General features: G+C 23.4%; 1 long non-coding RNA gene across 3 annotated transcripts; it reads left to right on the top strand.

Annotated features, from left to right (window-relative positions):
• The first annotated feature begins 714 nt into the window (after window positions 1-714).
• LOC126909264 (uncharacterized) lies at window positions 715-5,994 on the top strand. Of its 3 annotated transcripts, none has more exons than XR_007704981.1 (3): window positions 715-914; window positions 4,280-4,504; window positions 5,976-5,994. It is a non-coding gene; the product is annotated as an uncharacterized LOC126909264 (long non-coding RNA). The 3 variants fall into 3 exon arrangements; XR_007704979.1 differs by lacking the exon at window positions 5,976-5,994 and adding an exon at window positions 5,675-5,953; XR_007704980.1 differs by lacking the exon at window positions 5,976-5,994 and adding an exon at window positions 5,877-5,953 and having other exon boundaries at window positions 716-914.
• The last annotated feature ends 1,588 nt before the right edge of the window (window positions 5,995-7,582 follow it).

Here is a 7,582-nt window from a genome sequence, read left to right as displayed (position 1 = left end):
TGTATTGTCAGTTAGTGTATTTATAAACTCACAACAATGTGTCTTACTACCATTGATAATAACAATGCTTTGTACCTGCTAATATCGATGTCATAAAAAACCAATTAGCTACCTGTAATTTTAATCCCTAGTGTATTATACATGTATATTAAATCAAAAAATTGAAACTTTAAATGTTTATTTCTAATAAACGAATAAAGTTATATTAAAAATTCAAATGCCATTAACTATTGAATTGAAAACTCAAACATTTTATTAAATTCAAAATATGTGTTACCATTTAAAAAAACAAAGTTGACACCCTTACCAGGCATAAGGGATGANTTCAAAATATGTGTTACCATTTAAAAAAACAAAGTTGACACCCTTACCAGGCATAAGGGATGAACTTAAAAAGTATTACATAGTTAATAATTCAAGAATAATGTGTAACTAAAGATAGTAATAAAAAAAAAATTTTTAATTATTATTATTCTGTAAGTAATTGAGTGGGTTATCATAAAAAATTCACTCTGTATAGTATTTATTTTTTATACTTTTTTAAAGTGAAAAAAGAAATTTTTTTTTCAGTAAATTAAAAATATATTATTTCTGACAATATTTTCATACTTCTAAAGAATAATATAAAACTCAAGCTATTTTATATAAACTACCTTTATAAATAGATGCAAGATTCGAAACATTTGACTCATTTACTTCAACAAATTCAAATAAAACTAATAGATTGTATTTTTAGGAAAACGATCATGACACTGTCTACAAAATTAATAAGTCTCGAGTGAGTGAAAAATTCGAATCAGCAGCTAGAAGTGATAATGGTTTAATTTATTACAAGAACTTAGCTTTTGCTAGTAAAACTAAATATGGAATAGATATCACGGAGGGCAAGTCTGATGAAGATTATGAGCAGATAAGTAATTATTATTTAATTTTCTTTTATTATTGATTTAGTAATGAATTAAGATACTTCAAATGAGTCTAACTATAATTTATAAAAGTCGACTTCAAATTATGAAAAAACCTATAGTTCCATAGGTTACATAAAATTTGCTACTTTATTATTAATAAAATAATAAAGAGAATATAATTAATATTAATTATGTTTTTATTAATTACTCATGATGTTTCACACTTATTAAAAATTATAATTAATATATTAAAAACACAAAAAGTTAAAGTATATTATCTCATATACATTTACATTATTATTTCTTACGAACATAGTATTCATTTAGTGGAAAACGACGACTAATTGGTTTTTCTCATATAATTAAATAAACATACACGATACGACACAACGACAGCAAACTTAAATAGATATATATGTATATACAACAATAATAAGCTGACTATTCCCTACTGACCATTGAATAATACATAGATTTTATAGTCTTTTAGCTTCGATGCGAAGCTTAGAAGGTATTAATTTTACCATGATGTTTTTTTGTGTTTTTTTTTATGACTGTTGTCACTTTTTCTCAGCTCTCACTAGACCAATTTCTTTCAACAATACGTTAAAAGATCATAAATCGTATCTAGTTGAAGACATTGCCCTTAAAAATTCAAAAATTTTCTCTCGTTCCCCGCAAATGAGGGAAATTTCCAAAAAAATTACAAATTTAAAAATTGGTAAATATTGTCATTTTTTTTCTTAAAACATCCATAAATTTTTCAAAAATAAACATTATTTTTTTTTATACTGAAACCTTAGATATTTCCTTTTTATTTGATATCATTTTTTTGAAAATTTAACACTTAAGCTGCTAACTGGGGAGGATTTAAAATAGCAACTTTTCTACAAAAACTAAATTTTTCAATTTAATTTTTGAAAATGTTTCGGAAATACAGCGTCCTTTAAACATATATCAAATTAAAGCTTATTTTATGTACTATAAAATAAAAAAAAAAATTTGTCCGACACTTTATCTTCTGCATGCAAACGGCTGCCGTAGTTAAAAGAACGCTATTTTTGTGTTAAAATATTCGATATTCGATTTTAAATTTTCAACTTAAAAATGTTATAACATTTCGAAAAATGTAAGTATCAAATTTTTCAGAGGTCAAATTTTTTTTTTCCATAATAAAGTATATTAAATTGATGTAATATACTTACTTCATAGATGAAAGACTACTTCTCATGAAAGAATTGTATTGAACCATACATTTTTAAAAAGTTTTAGCATTTTAATATAAAACATATAAAATGTAAAATTGAAAAATTTTCACACAAAAATAGCATTTGGTAGCTATTTTTACCATGAAGACAATATACAGTCCAAAATTTTTTTTTCATGATAAAGTATATTACATTAGCTTTAATGTAATATATATATAAAAGTGTCAGACCTTCCGGAACAGTTTCAAAAGTTAAGTTGAAAAAGTTTATATTTTGTGAAAAAGTTGTTATTTTAAATCTCCCACTGTGGGCAGGTTAAGTGTCAGTTTTATAAAAAAAATATACCAAATAATAAGTAAAGACATTAAGCATCTATTAAAAAAAAATTATATTGATTTGGTTATTTTTAAAAAAGTTATGGCAATATTAAGTAATAAAATTTTAAAAATTTCGAAAATTAGCGATTTTTAAATTTGTAATATTTTTGGAGGTTTCCCCCATTTACTGGGAACGAGGGAAAATTTTTCAATTTTTGAGGGTAATGTCTTTGACTAGATACGATTTGTGATCTTTTGACATATCGTTGAAAGAAATCCGTTCGGCGAGAACTAAGAAAAAGTGGTAACAGACACAAAAAAAAAAAAAAACCACATCATAGTAAAACCAATATCTTCTCAGCTTCGCATCGAAGCTAGAATATTTAGTTTTTGTGTTAAAATTCTGGGTTTTGTACTTTATTTTATGTTAAAATATCTGACAAGAGGAGTACAGATTTTAATAAATATTATATAAATAAAAATTAATATAGCATAGAAAATTAAACTTATTTAATTTTTTTTGCATTTTGAAGTCGAGAAAAATAACTTTGCAATTTGAATTAGCTTAAATAGCCAAATTTTTCAGCCACCGGTAGCGAGTCGGTAAATGCGCTTGGGATACAAGGTTCAAACTACCTTGTATGTCGAGGAATTTTTTTCATTTTTTTCTTAATTCTTTTTAAAATAAGTTAGAATACATTTTCAACTCGTTTGATTTTTAACTCATTTAGATTCAATAACTTCAATAAAGATCAATGATCACATTCCTTTTTGATTTTGATTGGTTCATTTAGTTAAAGTAAATCATCAAAATAATTAATTTCTAAATATTTCAATTGCAGAATCTTTTTAAAAACCAAAAGTTATTAGGAAATGAATACTATTACTTCTATTTAAGTTATCTATTACGATAAAAATGCAAAAAAATATTGAGCTACTCTGATAAATTTACTATAAATAGTATTTATAAAACTTCCTAAATACATATTAATCTTAATGATACAATTTTATTAATTCTAATAAAATTTTCTATTTAATGATGTCAATTTCAAAACAAGATTTTATTGACCTTATGCAATTTAATGGAGTAAAAAATTTTGACAATTATTAAGTTAATAGAATTTTTTTTTTATATTTTTGCATATTTTGTTGATTGAAGAATATTCAGACTAATTTTCATATTTCTATAATTTTCTCAAATTTTCTACAAAGGCATTAGTTTAATTACTATTTCTAATTAATTTTAATTTAATAAAAAAAAATTTGAATATGTTTGACCAAATATTTAAGCGTATTCAATTAAAAATTCGTCAAATTTTAAATCAAAAATTTAATTATTAGACGTAAAATATGAAAATATGGGAAAGTAAACTAAGAATTATACATAATAATATGTCATATTTTAAATTTTTTTATAGTATACTATAAACATATTTTGATATATTTATAATATATATTTGCATCATAATTTAAACTTTTTAATAACCTAAAAGTCATACATTCTCAATCGCCAGGCGTGAAATTTTTCTAAATAATTACTTTAATTAAAAATTTATGGAGTACTAAAGAAACAGACTATTTTTTCTTACGATTTTATATAAACTAAATAATTTTTATTATTATGAATATTTAAAATTATTTTATTCATTCTTAAACAAACAGAATTATTTTCATCAAATTTCTTCATAAAAATGAAATGCAACAGAACTCGCTTTATAACGACCGATTGTAGTGCAAATATAAATAATATTAATTATTAAAATCAATATCTCAGCAACTGTAGAAAATGAACAATTAAGGAAATCACTTAAATTTACTAACAAATTTTTAATTTATATACGTTTAGAAAATAATTCAATCACAATGGAGCAAGCAATGGAATTATTTAATGAATCGGAAAATGAAAGTATAAAAAAATTATCTGATGTTTTGCAAAAATATGCAAATAACGGATATATTACTATGAAGCTAGCACGATTTATATTTTTGCTACATGATTTAGATGAAGAAATAATAGAGAAAACTCTATATAAATTGAGTAGGGATCCCAATCAATTACTTAAAGTGGAAGGTAATTTTTCTAATTGTGAATAATATTAATGTTTTAACCTAACAACTTTAAAAATAAAATAAAAGGTAGATATTTAAATATATATATATTCCAAGAAACATGNATAAAATAAAAGGTAGATATTTAAATATATATATATTCCAAGAAACATGACTAAATCTCATTTTACATTTGATTTACTCAAAACAATATATAGAGTACTTAAATATATCATAATAAAAATCAATGAATTTTCAATATACATTTCATACATTACTTCTAGAAGAGTTATGTAAAAGTATGAACTTTCGTTTTCATTAATAAGAGTCGATATTATATGAAATGATTTATACAGCTATTTTGATTTCATTGATTTGCAAATATTCATTCCTAAAAAAAAAAAAAATTACATTGTTTATACAGTATGATATATTAATCATAGTACTCCCCTTTTTTTTATAAGAATGCATATATTAAAATCTTTTCTGTTTTTATAAACCAATATTAATGTAAAGTCTATTAAAAAAAAAAAATTATTCCTAAGGGTAGATTAAAGGAGTAACTTTCAAAAGTTAACTCCTAAAAGTCAACAAGAACCTATTAATATTCTTTTAATATTAAATGGAGTATAGTCTGAATAAAATTTTGACTAGTCAATAACCAGTTTAGTATTATTATTTTTTGAGTTATTATAGTTTTTATTTAAAAGGAATGCGTAACGTAGAAGAATTTTAATTTGTTCGTTATGGTCAAAAATGAGCAACACTAAACACTACCGCGATCCTCGCAAATACTAAATCTTGAAACTCTAATACCTCAAAACCATCCCTTTCCAAAAAAAAAAAAAATACTTTTTTAATTATTTTCGTTATACTTTTTTACTCTCCAAAAGGGTGGGCATTGTATTGTTATGAAGGCTACATTTTATTTTTAAAGCTACCTGAAGTATATTTTTAATCCTAATAAATAGTAGAAACGTTCTCAAAATTTTTTCTAGGTGTGATATGTATAAGAATTTTTTTTTCTTCCAAAATACATATTAATAAATATCATATTTAAGACGNTTCTAGGTGTGATATGTATAAGAATTTTTTTTTCTTCCAAAATACATATTAATAAATATCATATTTAAGACGAAAATATATAATGATAAAATATATATTACAAAATAAATTTTATTTTGATAATTAGGGTTCTATCAATCATTAATCTTAATAAAGAAACCTCAGTTTTGAAATAGAATTTATAAAAAATGATGGTTCCAGTTAATGATTATCGTGTTGAAAATTAACATTATTTCACTTTTATAAAAACGTTTTGTATCTTAAATGTTTTTATACAATCCTAAAAGAAATATTTACAATAGTAATTAACAAAAATTATTTTTTTTCAGATGTCATAAATTGCTTAAAATGAAATGTATTACATTATTTATATGTAAATATCTATAAATATACTTCTATTTGAGTATTTCTTGTGTTAATTATTTTAGCTTTGATGCGAAGCTGAGAAGGAGTTCATTTTACTATGATGTGTTTTTTTTGTCTGTTGCCACTTTTTCTCAGCTCTTACATGACCGATTTCTTTTAACAATACGCCAAATGATCACATATCTTTTCTAGTTGAAGTCATTACCCTTAAAAATAGAAAGAATTTCCTCATTTCCTGTAAATTCCCAAATAAATTACAATTTTTAAAATCGGTAAATTTTGTTATTTTTTTTTTTTGTTAAAACTACCATAACTTTTTTAAATATTATCAAATCAAAATAATATGACTCTAAACATGCCTTAAGGATTACAAATATAGGTTTTTCATGACATCGATAATCGCAAGTTAACAGCATTTATTATCAATGGTAAATAGCACATTGTTGTGAGTTGAAAAATACTGGCAATACAGAAAGTATATCTATTGATAGTCATTAATGACAATAAACATTCCGCAACTGTGACAGCGACGTCATACAAAACCAATTAGCTACCTGTATTTGTAATCCTTTGTATATTATACATGAATATTACCTCAAAAATTTGAAACTTTAAATGTCTATATCTAATAAACTAATAAAATTATATTAAAAATTCAAATGCCATTTACTATTAAATTAAAATACAAACATTTTATTAAATTCAAAATGTGTGTGTACCATTTAAAAAAACAAATTTGACACCCTTAAGGCATAAGGGATGAACTTAATAAGTATTAAAAAGTTAATAATTCAAGAGCAATGTGAAACTAAAAAAAACAAAAAAGAATGTGTTAAATTATGTTTATTCTGTAAGTAATTGAGTGGGTTATGATAAAAAAATCACTCTATAGTGTGCCTCGATTGATGTGCTATTCCCAATATATTTTTAGTTTAAAAGCGAAGCTGAGAAGGTATAAATTTTACCATAAAGTGCGTTCTTTTTATGCCTGTACATGAAAATTCTCAGCTCTCACCGGTCTGATTTTAATGAACAATACGCCATAAGAATAGGATTATAATATAGTTAAAGTTATCAGTGTTGAAAATTAGTAAAACCCCCTTATTTTTAAAAATTAAAAAAATAGCTTTAAATTACAATACCGTAAAAAATGGTATTTTCAAAATTATTTTTCTGCATTTTAAAACTGGTGTAATTTTTTTTTAAACTCTTATTCAAATGAAATTGTAATAGAGTATACTAATAATAAAGTGTGCTTTTTTTGAAAATCCATTGTAAAACATAAATACTTTAGAAAAGGAAGACTTTTAAATAGACCAACCCCCACGCAGATAAAATTTTTTTTTTTACTCGATATATGAAAATATTCTAGAAGGTCTGACATTTGACTTTAAAGTCAACAATAGTGATATTTCTGTAAAAATTCGTCACTTTTTCATTTTGCTATAAGTCTTTCAAAAATACACTGATTCTAATGAAATTTTTTAATTATTCACTATTTATTGACTTGCATTGGAGGCTTATTGTGACAGTTGTGTTAACCACTGTCAGATATCATTTATACTTGTTCCCACTGTGCCGTGGCTCTATTGTGCTGAGTGTTTTAATCGTGAAATAATATTAATAAATAAAATGCATATAAATTCTTGCATGTTATATTAGATTGATA

Source organism: Daktulosphaira vitifoliae, unplaced genomic scaffold (assembly GCF_025091365.1).
Source record: "Daktulosphaira vitifoliae isolate Bord-2020 unplaced genomic scaffold, ASM2509136v1 Scaffold_216, whole genome shotgun sequence".
Taxonomy (NCBI): Eukaryota; Metazoa; Arthropoda; class Insecta; order Hemiptera; family Phylloxeridae; genus Daktulosphaira; species Daktulosphaira vitifoliae.
Note: the sequence above shows the minus strand (reverse complement) of the source record. Positions and strands in the feature narration are given on the sequence as shown.